The 13,823-nt window shown below is 35.7% G+C and overlaps 1 pseudogene; it reads right to left on the bottom strand.

The window, feature by feature from the left end:
• Nucleotides 1-3,750: 3,750 nt before the first annotated feature.
• On the bottom strand, nt 3,751-5,182 carry LOC141550273 (poly(A)-specific ribonuclease PNLDC1-like; annotated as a pseudogene).
• Nucleotides 5,183-13,823: the final 8,641 nt, after the last annotated feature.

Genomic DNA, 13,823 nt, shown 5'->3' with positions numbered 1-13,823 from the left:
CCTGAACTTTTGGAGTGACAGAACCCACAAATATTTGGAGTACAACAAATTTCCAGAAGAAGATACTTTGGAAGAACTTCAGAATAGGTCTGTTTCAAGAAGGTAGGGGAGAGGCTACTGAGTCCAGACCACAGTGCAGGGAGCCCTGGGGCAGGGAACCAGAGTGTTGGGGCCTTCAGCACCCGGGAATCTACTGTGAGGCTATTATGCTATTCTGTCCTGGTTGCAAGCTGGTGATTCAGCAAATCTGTAAAGCAAATACAAAAGGTAAATTGTGAGCTAATGAACTCTGGAAGAATGGGAACTTACCCAGCACCTGAAGTCAGTCAGTAGTATGGGCTTCAGGGCAAACTAAAGCGACTGTTACCCCTCTGTCTTAAGAGCAGACCTCAATCTTAAAAAAATGAGCAAAAAACCAAAAAGAACTCTGATCACAGGTAGCTTTTATGGAGAAAGAGAAGAAAGATCTCAAACCCTGAGTATCTTAAAGAAGTAAGCTCCAGATGAAGCTCCAAAGGGTGATATGAGTTGATCCCCATTTCACAAGACTCTCTTGGAAGAATTCAAAAAGGATCTTAAAAGAATTAGAAGAAAAATGGGGAAAGGACATGAGATATTTGCAAGAGGTCATGGAAAAAGAAAACCAGAAATTATCTGAAGAAAACTCCTTTAAAAATAGACTTGATAAAATGGAAAAAGCATACATGTAACTCCTTACAAAATAAATATGAAAAAGAAACCAATTCAGTAAAAAATGACATCTGTGAAATGGAAAAAAATGCAATGAACAAAACTCTTCATATAAAAATTCAATTGGCCAAATGCAAAAGGAAATAAAAAAAGAAAATAATTCACTAAAAATTAAAATTGAAAACTGGGAAAACAAATTTACATTCAAAGGTTCTGATAAAGGACTCATTTCTAAAATATATAGAGAATTTGACACAAATTTATAAGAAATCAAGCCATTCTCCAACTGATAAATGGTCAGAGGATATGAACAGACAATTTTCAGATGAAGAAATTAAAATGGGGCTCTAAATCACTATTGATCAGAGAAATGCAAATTAAGACAACTGAAATACCATTACACAACTCTCAGATTGGCTAAGATGACAGAAAAAGATATTAACAAATGTTGGAGGGGACGTGAGAAAACTGGGACACTGATACATTGTTGGTGGAACTGTGAATGGATCCAACAATTCTGGAGAGCAATTTGGAACCATGCTCAAAAAGTTATCAAACTGTGAATGCCCTTTGACCCAGCAGTGCTACTACTGGGCTTATATCCCAAAGAGATCTTAGAGGAGGGAAAGGGGCCCACAGGAGCAAAAATGTTTGTGACAGTCCTCTTTGTAGTGGCAAGAAACTGGAAACTGAGTGGATGCCCATCAATTGGAGAATGGCTGAATAATTTTTGGTATATGAATGTTATGGAATATTATTGTTCTGTAAGAAACGACCAGCAGGATAATTTCAGAGACTTACATGAGAGACCTATGTGAATTGATGCTAAGTAAAATGAGCAGAACCAGGAGATCATTATACATAGCAACAAGAAGACTATATGATGATCAATTCTGATGGACATGGCTCTCTTTAACAATGAGAGGATTCAAACAAGTTCCAATTGTTCAGTGATGAAGAGAGCCATCTACACCCAGAGAAAGGACTGTGGGAACTGAGAGTGGACCACAACATAGAATTTTCACTCTTTCTGTTGTTGTTTGCTTGCATTTTGCTTTCTTTCTCAGTTTTTTTCCCTTCTTGATCCAATTTTTCTTGAGCAGCAAGATAATTGTATAAATATGTATACATATATTGGATCTAACATATAATTTAACATATTTAACATGTATTGGACTATCTGCCATCTAGGGGAGGGGGTGGGGAGAAGGATGGGAAATTTGGAACAGAAGATTTTGCAAGGGTCTTTGTTGAAAAATTACCCATGCATATAAATAAAAAACTAATAAATTTTTTTAAATTAAAATTAAAATTGAACAAACGGAATTAAATGACTCAATGAGACTTCAAAATCAGTTAAACAAAACCAAAAAATGAAAAAATAGAAGAAAATGTAAAATACCTCATTAGAAAAACATCTGACCTGGAAAATAGATGTAGGAGAGACAATCTAAGAATTATTGGATGTCCTGAAAACCATGATGAAAAAAAAAGAGCCTAGACATCATCTTTCAGGAAATCATCAAAGAAAACTGCTTGGATGTCTTAGAACCAGAGGGTAAAATAGCCATGGAAAAAATTCACTGATTAGCTCCTGAAAAAGACCCTCAAAATGAAAACTCCAAGGAAGATTATGGCTAAATTTCAGAATTATCAAATCAAGGAGAAAATACTGTAAGCAGAAGAAGAAAACAATTCAAATATTAAAGAGCCACAATCAGGATTACCCAGGACCTTATAGCTTCCACTTTAAAAGAGAGGAATTGAGAGTGCCCTTGTATCCCTTTTTCTGACCACTTTATGAGCACTTCCTGGTATGAGTTCTCCATAAAATAATCTTTTTGGCAAGCCCACATTTGGCATTCCAACAATGTGACCAGCCCATCAGAGGTGTATTCTCTGTAGCAGAGTTGGAATGTTTGGTAGTTTAGTTGGAGAAAGGACCTCAGTGTCTGATAACTTATCCTGCCAGGTGATCTTCAGAATCTTCCTAAAACAATTCAGATAGAAGTGTTTCAATTTCCTAGCATGGACCTCATATATTGTCCAGGCTTCACAGGCATACAACAATGAAATCAGCACAAGGGCTCTGTAGACCTTCATTTTGGTCATGTAATTTTCCTCTTCCACACTTTCCTCTGGAGCTTCCCAATTGCTAATTCTGGCAATGTGTGTGTCAACCTCATTATCAATGTAAACATTCCTGGAAAGCATACTGCCAAGGTAAAAGAACTTATCCACACCACTCCAAACTTCACCATTTGCTGTAATTGATGGTTCCATATTTGGATGGTGTGGTGCTGGCTGATGGAGTACCTGTGTTTTCTTGGTGTTAATAGTTAATCCAAAGTAGCACAAGCAGCAGAGAATTGGTCCATAGTTTGTTTCATCTCAGCTTTGGAAGCTGCATTGAATACACAATCATTTGCAAACAAAAAATCATGCACCAACACTTCCTCTACTTTAGCTTTGGCTTGCAGCCTTTTCAAGTTGAAGAATTTATCATCACTCTGGTAGCTGACTTTGATTTCATGTTTATCCTTGTTGGGAACAAGAACACAGCCTTGTTTCACTCCATTGGTGATTGGGAAACTTAAAAGCATTGTCCATTGTCCAGAACCTAAGCAAGCATGCCATCATGAAACTGACAGACTCTACTCATGAACTTCTCTGGGCAACCATTCTGACATCATTGAACTTGTTGGTCATAAGGAGAAGCTAGTTCCGGGTGAAATACAGGACATCAAATTTATAGAGGTCCTTGAACTCATAATATATCTGTTCTTTGTCCCAGGATACCTCTTGCCTTTGAGGATAGAGGCTTCTTGGAGAATTTGGACCAGAGAATTTCAAAAGGTCATTAGGGGAATATCCATCCCACCCAGCTTAAACAGAGTGAGCTTGCATTGGTCTCAAACCACGATTGCCTTTATTCATTTTAGAGATAGATGTTTGGATAAGGTTCATCTAGTTCTCATAGAGAGCCAGTACATCAAGAAATTGATGGAATGTGGGTTCTAGTTTTACCCTATTAGTTGATCCATATAATAAGTGTGCCACTTAAAAAAATGTATAAAGGAAGGTGTCATAAGCTGCTTCATGAGGATATTTAGTCTCAACATGTTTGATACATTCATTTGCACAAATAGATGACCACTGGACAAGAATTCTTGGTAGGATTCAGGTCACTGTTTAGAACTTCATAAATTTCCAAAATCTTTGAAGCTATTGGGAAACTTATTTCCTTCCAAATCCCTTTTGACACATTCTTGGTATCTATGAGGACAGGAAACAAGCCATGGATGTTCAGTTTAAACTGCTCATAGGATTCTGGGAGAAGTCTGTAAAATTTTTCATGAAAGTATAAAAGATCCACCATCATATTATGTCCCACCAAAGGCCTTCTGACTTGCCAGCATCTGGAAAAAGCTCTGGGCATAGAGGAGAATCTTCTACCTCTTGTAGTCATCATGGTTACAAGAGGAATTTTCTAGATGCCATTGGTGTTTCCTTTTTCTTTTCTTAACTAGCAGCCCTTTGTTTTTCCTCAGGGTCCAAGCTGTGGAGAAAGCCTGTGTCAGTGTTAAATGTACCTCAAAAAGGCTAAAACCTAATTATATAAATTATAACAGGAACCTGGTTATATCTAATCTCCTTTTGCCATCTCTAAACATCATGTGACCTTATCAATAACCTCCATTTAATCTTTGTCCAATGTACTATAAGCTTTTTAATTTCCTGATAGAAGTTCTTCCTTAATTTTCTTCCCCTGACATTTGTTCACATATTTGATCCCATTTTTGAGGAACTTATAGTCAAAATTGTATTGATTCAAAAATAGAATATTAGGGGGCTGGAAGGAGAACTCCAAATCCATAATCCCAAGTGTGGTAGGGATGAGAAAAAAATTTATATAAATTACCTGTATACTTGTTTGACATTCTTGCTATGCTTGAAAATATTGACAATCCTAAAATTTTCTTCCCCCCTCATCTTATTCCTTGCCTCTTTCATTTCTTTTCCTCTTTCCCCTTCTTTTCTCCCCCTTCTTCTCCCTCTACTCCCTCCTCCTCCTTTCCCTTCTTTTTCCATCTCTTCCCTCCATACTTCCTTCCTCCTCCCTTCTTCAGCTTCCCTTTCCTCTTTCACCTCTCATTCCCTCTTCTGCCTTTACATACCCTTTGTGTAGTACGTAAAGGAGGAGGGCCAGCAATGGGCCTGTATACTAAAAGTATATAAAGAGTTGAGAGGTAGACAGAGGTTATATTGAGCTGTATTTCTGTTCTAGGTTGGCTCCATTTAGCTGCCTAAGTTCAAATCTAGCTGTAGATGCCTTTTCTGACAACAAAAGTATATGAAGAGGTTAAGTTGACATAAAAGCCTTTTTCAGGGTCTAACACATTTCCCCACCTTTTTCCTCACTCACTCCTAGAAAGAACTTTAGAGACAAGATCTGAAAGTTAAACAACTCTGAATCCCAGAACTGCTCCATGGTAACTGAATGAATAATCATTACTTGTCATGTAGTCTTCAGAGAAAACAATTTGGGAGGTATATGGAGTATTTACCATTAAGCAAGGCTAGGTCTTGGACTGAATGATCAAATCTCCTGGATTAGGAAGTGAAAGCCAAAGAAAAGATTAATCTTCAAGGCATTAGCTGGCTGGAAGCCCTCTATTCTTTATTTTCAAAAATTTGGCCTCTGGGAGATAAAAGGCTTCATTCTTCTGAACGAAGAAGAAAAGGAATGCTTTTTCCTGGTCTTGGTCCAAGGTTTTTTGTTTGTTTTTAAATCTTTTCTATAAAAGATTAAAACTATAATATGAGGATAATAATAGTACTTATCTCTCAGGGTTGCTGTGAGAATTAAGATAATATTTATAAAGACTATAATACTATGCTTGACTTATTGTGGGAGCTTTAATTAATGCTTATTTTATTCCTCACTTCTTCAATCAATAAATAAGCATTCATTGAGCACCTACTATGTGCCAGGCTCTTTGCAACCGATATAAAGCCAAAAATGAAGCAGTTTCTGCCTTCAAGTAGCTTATATTATTTTGTGAGAAATGACATGTTCATATGTATGTAACTGTGTACAAAATAAATACAAGTTAATTGTTGTTGTTTGTACTGCATTCTAGACATCAGGGAAGTGATGTCATTGGATTGAGTGAAGAAGGGCTAGGCAAGGTTACCTGCCTCACTTTCCCCTCCAGAACCATCTGGATCCAGTGATCTAAAATAAAAACAACTGGAGATGGCCCTCACAAGTTAGAGCAAGAGGGAGGGAAGCAGTAGCCACTATAGGGATCAGGAAAAGTCTTATGTCAGCAGTTGAACTGAGTTTTTCCATGTGTGTCCTGCTACTGTGTCTCAATGTATTCTATACCTCTATCCCTGAGTCCAGGACACTTGTGTTTCTTATATGAATCTCTGCAGAAAGACTTTAGCCACGTATTCCTTACATGGATGTCCTTTCATGTTTGTTCTGTCTATTCTGTAGGAGAGTGAGCCCTAGTTTATGAGAAAGAAGGGAACAAATATTTATTAAATGCCTACTATATAACAGGCAGTATGCTGAACATTTTTCAAGTATTTTCTCATTTAATTCTCACAATAGCTCTGTGAGATAGATGCTATTATTATCTCCAGTTTACAACTGAAGAAACTAAAATGTGACGACAAGTTCAAGGACACACAGTCAGTGTCTTTGGCTGGATTTGTATTCAGGTTTTCCTGACTCCAGGAAGTATTCTTTCTTACTGTACCACCTAGCTGGGAACATGATATATTGTTACTTTTTTGTATTGTGTCAGTTCACTTAATAACTTTGCTTGGAATGAATTTCTTGACTATTAAAAGTAAATGTATTGAAGGTGAAGGCTCCTGAGCTATGGTTTTAGAAGAATCTGGCCCAACAGAGTATTTCGAAGTTAAAAGCCCTTTTCTGGGGAAAGCTGGAAGTAGTGGTGATGGTAGTGATGCTGGTAGTTTCTCCAGGTGCTAAACAAATACAATAATGTCCTATTTGCTCACACACTATTGTAAGAAGCAGACATTTATAAAGTGGTTTAATAAATGCAAGTCCACATTATCAAATTAGTTAAGGTAAAGTACTTGATAGCCATAAAAACTTACATATAGTCACAGGATGGAGAGACCCTAGACATCTTGTCTAATTTCTGAATTTTAAGGATGAGGAAATGGGTTCTAAGATCAAACAGGCTGTAAATAAAAGAGCCAGAATTCACATCCAGAGATATGTTTAGCACTTTCTATTATAATATATTTGTAAAAGCATGCTATTATCATACATTTTCATGTAAGCCATGACCAATGACTAAAGATGGGGACTTTTTATTATTATTTTAAAAATTTTATTTACAAAGCATATGCATGGGTAATTTTTCCAATATTGACCTTTGCAAAATCTTTTTGTTCTAAATTTTCCCCCTCCTTCCTCCTACCCCCTCCCCTAGCTGGCAGATAGTCTAACACATGTTAAATATGTTGAAATACATGTTAAATCCAATATACATATACATATTTATACAGTTATCTTGCTGCACAAGAAAAATCAGATCAAGAAGGAAGAAAAAGAAAAACTGAGCAAGAAAACAAAATGCAAGCAAACAATCTTGTTGTTGCCATCTATAAAGACCCCTTGGTTCTGCTCATTTCACTTAGCATCAGTTTATGTAAGTCTCTCTAAGACTCTCTGAAATCATCCTGCTGGTCATTTCTTATAGAACAATAATATTCCGTAACATTCATATACCATAATTTATTCAGCTATTCTCCAACTGGTAGGCATCTACTCAGTTTCCAGTTTCTTGTCACTACAAAAAGGGCTGTCACAAGAATTTTTGCACATGTGGGCCCCTTTCCCTCCTTTAAGATCTCTTTGGGATATAAGCCCAATAGAAACCCTGCTGGATCAAAGGGTATGCACAATTTGATAACTTTTTGAGCATAGTTCCAAACTGCTCTCCAGAATGATTGGATCTGTTCACAGTTCCATTAACAATGTATCAGTAGATGAGGACTTTTTTTGAATGTGAGGAAATAGAATGGTTGAGAGGTAAAAACATATAGAAAAAGATAAAAATTCAAGCTGGAAAGGAGATATATTCTTCTACCATAACAAGTCTTGCAAAACAAATAAACCAATAATCCAAAACTTGATAGTCCATAAAATATTTACTCAAACTTCTTCCTCTTACATCCCCTCATATTCTTCCTGCAGGGACAGAGGACTATGCCCCCAAATTTGGAGGCCTGTGAAATCATGCTTCTGATTCAGTCAGGCAGAATCATCATGAATCATCCCTAAAGATGAAAATGTTCTCTGTAAAGTCTTCCCATTACTGTCATCCTCTTTTTATCACTGTTATGGATAGGCCAACAATAGGTCCCAGGCCAAGCCCTGTTGGTCTTTGTTTGAGCTTTAAATGACTCTGAGTGAATGTAAATAGCAATTGTCTAGGTTTTGGCCAGAAACCTGAATATCTTCTTCCATCACCTATCATCCTAGTCTATTTGGCTACTGGACCCAGAAGGGTGCAGAAAAGAAAATGAGAGTGGTGACTTTGTACAGCCCTCCTTAATTTAAATCCAATTCATTTGCATGACGCGGTGTCACCTCCCTCACGTCATGGTTTTCTTTGAGAAGGAAAGATGAATAACACTTCCCTAATTATGAAATAAAATACAAACTTTTTAGCCTGATTTTAAGGTGTGCCCTACCTCCTCTAAATCTAGCCCTGACTTATCTTTCCAATTTATTCTCCCATTCTCCCTCAGCACAACTTTTAGGCTTAAAGCCAAATTACTCAACTAATTATTCTCTGAACAAGGAGTTAAGCAAGCAGAAGTGGATGATTTCTTCTCAAGAAATTCCAACGAGATCAATGAGGTAATTAGCCCAAAGGATTATCAAATTGTGCATACTCTTTGGTTGATCCAGCGGTATCTCTACTAGGTCTGTATCCCAAAAAGATCATAAAAGAGGGGAAGAACTCACATGCGCAAAAAATGTTTATAGTAGCCCTTTTTGTAGTGATGAGGATATAGAAACTGAGTAGATAGATGCCCATCGGATGAGGAATGGCTGAATAAATTATGGTATATGAATGCTATGGAATATTATTGTTCTGTAAGAAATGACCAGCAGGAAGATTTCAGAAAGTCCTGGAGAGACTTACATGAACTGATGCTAAGTGAAGTGAGTAGAACCAAGAGAACATTGTACACAGTAACAAGATTATGTGATGATAAGTTGTGATGGACTTGATTCTTTTCAACAATGTGATGATTCAAGATCCAATAGACCTGTGATGGAAAGTTCCATCTGCAACTAGAGAGAGAACTATGGAGACTGAATGGAGATCAAAGCATAGTATTTTCACCTTGATGTTGTTGTTGTTTATTTGCTTTTTTTTTCTTTCTCGTGCTTTTTTCCCTCTTTTGATCTGATTTTTCTTCACAGCATGACAAATATGGAAATGTGTTCAGAAGGACTGCACATGTTTAACTGATATCAGATTGCTTACTGTCTTGAGCAGTGAAAGGAGAAAGGAAATGGAGAAAAATTCAGAGCACAAGGTTTTGCAAAAGTAAATGTTGAAAACTATCTTTATGTGTATTTGGGGAAATAAAATTTTATTTTAAAAAATATCAATGAGGTAGCAGTGTTAAAACAACACAAAAATTAAGCAGTATTATGTGTTAGTCACTATGCTAAGTAATGTCTCAGATACTAGGGAATACAAAGATCTTCCTTGCTCTGAGGTACTCATCCTATAATAGGGGAGACAACCACTTACAACAGGATAAATTGGAAATTATCTCAATAGGGAAGTGCTAGTATTGAGTGGAATATGGAAATGTTTATTGTAGAAAGTGGGATTTTTGCTGAGACTTGAAGGCATTTAGGGAAGACATGAGTGGATAGGAAGATGTAAAGCATTCTAGACATGGTCCCCAGATAATGAAAATTCAAGAAACAGGAAGATGGAATGTAGAGCACTACACACAATACATTAGTAGAGTGCTTCTACTAATAACATTCTAATAACATTAGAAGATGGAGTGCTTTGTATGAGGAACTACAAGGGACTCAGTGCCTAAAAACAAAGACGTTATTTTTTTTGGAGTCTTGAAAGAAAGTTGAAAGGATAGATGTAGAGACAGAGATGAACTGAAGCAGAAATTATTATATTCTGTAATAGTCAAGGACAGTCAAGTAGTGCATGCTGGACCTGATGTCAGGAAAGACTCATCTTTCTGAGTTCATATCTGATCTCAAACACACACACTACCTGTGTGACTCTGGGCAAATTACTTAACTCTATTTTCTTCAGTTTCCTCATCTGTAAAAATAACTGGAAAAGTAAATAACAAACCACTCCAGGATCTCTGTCAAGGAACCCTCAAATAATATCATGAAGAGTCCTAAATGTCTAAACAACAAAGTCCTAGTCAGACCACATATAAGAACAATATAGTACTGGACTTGGAGTTCATGATCTGATTTCAAATCCTACCTTAGACACTAGTTGTATAACCTTGGGCAAGTCACTTAGCTTCTCTCAACCTCAGTTTCTCTATTTTTAAGGTGAGGATAATAACATCTACCTCACAGTACAATTATAAGAGTGAGATAGCATAATATCCATAAAGGTACTTTGGAAATCTTAAAACTATATAAATCTTAGCTATATTCTGGGGTATTATAATCAATTTTGGAAACTATGTGTTAGGAGAAATATTATTAGACCATAGTAAATTCAGAGAAGGACATTCAGGATGGTGAGGGGGTCGTGTATTGTGTACACACATATATATACACACACATCCAAATTGGAAAAGAGGTTTTTGAAAGCTCTCTTCAAAAACAAAATTCCTATCAAATAGAACAGACATTCTATGTTACTACAAAGACCAGAATGAGCATCAAAGGGTAGAAATCACAATGAGCCAAATTTTGCCTCTAAGAAAGGACAGAATATAAGAAAGAAAGAAAGAAAGAAAGAAAGAAAGAAAGAAAGAAAGAAAGAAAGAAAGAAAGAAAGAAAGAAAGAAAGAAAGAAAGAAAGAAAGAAAGAAAGAAAGAAAGAAAGGAAGGAAGGAAGGAAGGAAGGAAGGAAGGAAAGGAGGAAGGAAGAAAGGAAGGAAGGAAGGAAAGGAGGAAGAAAGAAAGAAAGAAAGAAAGAGAAAGGAAAGAAGGAAGGAAAGGAGGAAGAGAGAAAGAAAGAAAGAGAAAGGAAGGAAGGAAGGAAGGAAAGTAGGAAGAAAGAAAGAAAGAGAAAGGAAGGAAGGAAGGAAGGCAGGAAGACAGGCACTGTGCCTAATTTCATTTTTCAACTAACCTGGTTTTGATATCTAAATCAGGAAAGGTTAAGTCAGAGAAAAAGAATTATTGGCCAAAATCATTAATGTTAAAAAATTTAATAAAAACAACACATTAAAATATTCTTTGTAATATATTCAGTTTATTCCAGGAATGCAAAAAAAGTTTAATATTAGGAAATCAATTAGCATAGTAAATTACATCAACAATAAAACCAACAAAGGTCATTGAAGATTCAAATCTACTCACTCATGGTGCTTATTGCCTGCAACCTTAATAATAGTTTGCATATTTCCATTTCTCCATCCATGCATTCATTTTTTAAAAGAATCTTTTTTACTTAACAAGAGTTATTCATTATGGTGATATGGTGAAAACAAAGACAATTATTGCAAAATATCTGAAAAAGTCAGTTTTATTAAAACCTTATGTTTTTACATCACAGTAATTTATGGCTTTTCTTCCTACAAACCCTGCTTCTCCTACCAAATGAACATTCCCTTATAATAAAATAAGAATATTTAAGCAAAATAAAAAAAAAACAATTATGTCTGAAAAAAGTTCATAATTTGATATTGTTTTAAATTCATTGTCTTGTTTGATTTTTATAATTCTGAAGTAGGTAGTATATATATATACATATATATATTATTATCTCCATTTTATAGATGAGGAAATTGAATTTCAGAGAGGTTAGCTGAATCAAGATTCAATGATTATAAAAGATCCTTAGCTAAATGATCTACAAATCTAGTGATCTTTCCCCTATCTTATTGAGAAGGGGGCAAGGAAACATATATTTGTTTTGTTCCTAATATATGTCAGGCACTGTACTTAGTGCTTTTAAAAAAAATCAATATTATCTCATTGATTTTCTTTTTCTTTTCTTTTTGTTTTTAATAATATTTTATTTTTCCAAGTACATGTGAAGATAGTTTTCAACATTCATTTTGAAAAATTTGTGGTCTAAATTTTTCTCTCTCCTTCCCTTATTTTCTCCTTCCCCAAGACTCCAAGCAATCTGATATAGATTAATTATGTGCAATCCTTTTAAACATATTTTTTTATTTGTCATGTTGTACAAGAAAAACTGTACCAAAAGAAAAAAAAAACTATTTTCAAAATAACCCTGAGAGGTAGGTGCTATTATTATTTTCATATTACAATTGAGAAAACTGAGGCAGACAAAGATTACTTGACTTGCCCAATGCTAAATAGCTAGTAAGTACTATAGGTTGGATTTGAACTCAGGTTTTCCTGACTCTAGGCCTAGCCTCTAGTGAATACCAGTTGCCTCTTCACTTATTTCCAAGATACTTTTAGAAAATTTCAATCTTCTTATACCTTATACTTTCTCCCTAAATACTCTGCAATCTAGCGTCATTGTCCTTGCTGTTTCTTAAAAAAGATAATTGCTCTGCTGACTCCTTACATTTCTACTGGCTGACCCCATGCTTAAAATACTCTTCCTCCTCACCTTTGCTTCCTGTTTTCCCTGGATTCCTTCAAGTCTCAGCCAAAATCCATCTTTAATGAGTTCTAGTACTTTCCCTCTGTTGATCTTTCCTAATTTATTTATTGCAATAGCTTGCTTGTACATAACTGTTGTTATGTTATCTCCCCCAGTAACTGCGAAATTCTTGAGAGAAGGAACTGTCTTTTTATCTTTCTTTGTGTCCCCATTGCTTAGCAACAGTTCCTGGTGTACTCTTAATGCTTAAGAAATTTTTATTGACTATTTGACCAATTAGTAAAGATCTTGCTTATTGAGACATAGTCTTCTTTATTTGAAATCAGCAACAGGACATGGTCAAAACAAATACTAACACATATATGCCTCTTGTAGATAAATATAAATCATGCTAACACCTTATTTTTGAAGCCTAGTAAGCAGCAGCTACTTAACAAGGCTATTTGTCTGTGTAAGGTAAATACCTTGGTTCACATGCCAAGTTTATAAGAATGTATTTTACAACTTTTTAATGCCCTGGGGATCATGAACTTTTCAAGTTTAGCCAGTGGAAAGCAGTCAGGAAGTTATTGAAAAAAATTCATTTGTGTAGGTGACTCCAGCCCTAGACCACCTTTCAACAACAATGAAATCCTTGCCTGTCCTTTATTGACCACCTCATCCAGAGCATGTTTCCCTTTAGAGCTATAAAGAAAACTTCAGCATCTGGTTTCTCCCTTCTCTTCTCTTCTCTTCTCTTCTCTTCTCTTCTCTTCTCTTCTCTTCTCTTCTCTTCTCTTCTCTTCTCTTCTCTTCTCTTCTCTTCTCTTCTCTTCTCTTCTTTTTTCCCCTCTTCTTTCTTTTTTATTTATTCCTTCCTTTCTTTTTCCTTTTCTTCCCTTCCTCCTTCCTTCTTTCATTTGTTCATTCTTTTCTTCCTTCATTTATTCACTACTTTGTTCTTTTCTTCCTTCCTTCCTTCCTTTGTTCCTTCATTCCTCCCCCTCTCTTTTTTTTTTCACTTTGTCATTCTTCACTCTTCCATTTTCTTTCTCTGTCTCCTCTCCAACCTTTGAAAACAATATGAAAAAAGGCCTACACATTGGGATGGTACTCCCTCTACCCTGGGCAGAGCCTAATTTTAATGTGAAGGTAAAAGTCAGGAAATAGGTTTGGAAAATGAACAAGCAGGGAAAAAAATAACATGACCATAACAAGATATAATAGTGACAAAAAAAAAATCAAGACACAAACCCAGAAAAAAGACAATGATGTCAAAGTAGCTATAATCAAAGCTTCTAAGGAAAATGTGAATTGGATACAAATTTA

This window comes from Sminthopsis crassicaudata, chromosome 1 (assembly GCF_048593235.1).
Source record: "Sminthopsis crassicaudata isolate SCR6 chromosome 1, ASM4859323v1, whole genome shotgun sequence".
NCBI classification, from domain to species: Eukaryota; Metazoa; Chordata; class Mammalia; order Dasyuromorphia; family Dasyuridae; genus Sminthopsis; species Sminthopsis crassicaudata.
This window is presented reverse-complemented; position numbering and strand designations above follow the sequence as displayed.